Here is a 2,783-nt window from a genome sequence, read left to right as displayed (position 1 = left end):
GCCTGTTTGTGTGCAGTTGTGAGCATGCATGGATCTCTCCCGTGGAATGTTTCAAAGTGACTGTGGGGGGACCACAGACGGATGCTAAAGTTAGCTCGTTCATTTCAAGATAGCATAACTTTACCTGGAGCTGCGATCATGTTAGACGTGTCGTCTACACGGTCCACATTGCTGTTTTCTTTACAGCAGCCTAAGTATTTTCATATAGTTGGATTTATTATTTTAGACAGGGGAAAAGTTTGGGAAACTCTGTTCTTCAGCCACCACACAACCCCGTAGAGCTGCGAGTGCCGACAGGCAGCTCTGCGGGAGTGCGTGGGGGAGGGGTTGGGGGGAAAACTCTGCAGCGGCACAGACCGGAGGAAAAATAAACAATCGTGGCTTTTTCATATCACAGTATACCTTGAAACCGGTATTCGGCCCATGCCTAGTCTCTACAAAGCTAGCTAACATATACAATCATCTATGGAGACTAACCAGTGCCAATCACATTCATACACTGATGGGACACATATCAGAGGCATTAGGGGTGAAGTGTCTTGCCCAAGGACACAACAACTGACACAGTTGGGCAGGGAATCAAACCAGCAATCTTCCAGATCCAGGATGACTCCCCTAACCACTCTGCCACAGCCACCCCATGTGGAAAGACCAGGATATAAACTTGCAACATATCTTGTCGCGATGCAACAGCATTGTTATAGTATACAGTGAGTGCGGAAAGTATTCAGACCCCTTTAAAATTTTCACTCTATGATTCATTGGAGCCATTTGCTAAAATCAAATAAGTTCATTTTATGTTTAATTAATGTGCACTGAGCATCCCATCTTGACAAAAAAAAAACAGAAACGTAGACATTTTTGCAAACTTATWATAAAAAATCTGAAATATCACATGGTCATAAGTATTCAGACCCTTTGCTGTGACACTTGTATTTAACTCACATGCTGTCCATATCCTTCTGATCCTCCTTCTGTTCCTTCATTAGAGTCTAGCTGTGTTTAATTAAACTGATTGGACTTGATTAGGAAAGGCACACACCTGTCTGTATAAGACCTCACAGTCAGTATGTGTCAGAGCAAATGAGAATCATGAGGTCAAAGGAACTGCCCGAGGAGCTTAGAGACAGAATAGCAGATCTGGCCAAGGTTACAAAAGAATTTCTGCAGCAGTCAAGGTTCCTAAGAGCTCCATAATCCTTAAATGGAAGAAGTTTGGGACAACCAGAACTCTTCCTAGACCTGGCCAWCCAGCCATACTGAGCAGTTGTGGGAGAAGAGCCTTGGTGAGAGAGAGGTAAAGAAGAACCCAAAGATCACTGTGGTTGAGCTCCAGAGATGCAGTAGGGAGATGAGAAAAAGTTCCACAAAGTCAACAATCAGTGCAGCCCTCCACCAGTCCGGGCTTTATGGCAGAGTGGCCCGACGGAAGCCTCTCCTCAGTCCCAGACATGAAAGTCCAAGTTTGCCAAAAAACACATGAAGGACTCCCAGACTATGAGAAATAAGGTTCTCTGGTCTGATGAGTAGAAGACTGATTTTTTTTGGATTTAATTCTAAGCCATATGTGTGGAGAAAACCAGGCACAGCTCATCACTTACCCAATACAATCCYAACAGTGAAACATGGTGGTGGCAGCATCATGCTATGGGGTTGTTTTTCAGCTGCARGAACAGGACGACTGGTTGCAATTGAAAGAAAAGATGAATGCAGCTAAGTACAGAGATATCCAGGAAGGAAACCTCTTCCAGAATGCTCTGGACCTCAGACTGGTCCAAAGGTTCACCTTCCAACAAGACAATGACCCTGAGCTCACAGCTAAAATAACGTGGCTTCGGAACAGCTCTGACCATTTTTGACTGGCCCAGCCAGAGTCCTAAACCCAACTGATCATCTCTGGAGACCTGGTTCACCAACGTTTACCATCCAACCYGACAGAACTGGAGAGGATCTGCAGGAAGAATGGCAGAGGATCCCAAAATCCACATGTGAAAACCTTCTTGCATCGTTCCCAAGAAAACTTGTCTTTCTATCAAGATGGGGTGCTGAGTGTACATTAATGAGAAATAAAATGAACATTTTTGATTTTAGGAAATGGCTTCAATGAAACAAAGAGTGACAAATTTAAAGGGGTCTGAAGACTTTCCGTATCCACTGTATATATTTAATGAGCTCTCCACACTGATGGATCTGCACAGCTCCAGAACCAGGACACGTGCAGAGAAAATCATTTTAGATCCATCCCACCCTTGTCATCATCTGCTCTGGCTCCTTCTCTCAGACTGTGTTTTAGCCAAATGAGGATCAGGCCAACCAGGTTACAGAGAAGCTTCTTCACAAATGCTGAACAACTGACTTTATTATTAGAATTTGTAGCCCTTTTTATGTCATTAACCTCTGTACCCAGTACACACAGTGTTTGTTATTCTTATATGCCACCTGTATGCGTGAGGTCAGGGCTAACAGCTTGATTCTGATTCTGGTTCTGATTACTGCACTGACAGCTTCTAATGTGGTTGAGTCAACGGTTTTACTGGCACCCGTCTTCTTGTACTTCCTGTCTTCTGCGATGTACCAATGCAAAGGTCTGATGAGGCCATGCATGTCTCAGAATGAGTCAAATCCTACCTGTTCAGATGTGTCAGATCAAGTAAACTGTGGAAAAGCTGAAGCCAGGCTGTCTGATGTTTTCATATCTTATAAAACTCCAAATACTGTTTCTTGAAAATGTTTTTGATACAATCCATGTGAACAATAAAATTTTTGCATACACGATCCCCCCC

The sequence above is a fragment of the Austrofundulus limnaeus genome, unplaced genomic scaffold (assembly GCF_001266775.1).
Source record: "Austrofundulus limnaeus strain Quisiro unplaced genomic scaffold, Austrofundulus_limnaeus-1.0 Scaffold350, whole genome shotgun sequence".
Lineage (NCBI taxonomy): Eukaryota > Metazoa > Chordata > Actinopteri > Cyprinodontiformes > Rivulidae > Austrofundulus > Austrofundulus limnaeus.
This window is presented reverse-complemented; position numbering follows the sequence as displayed.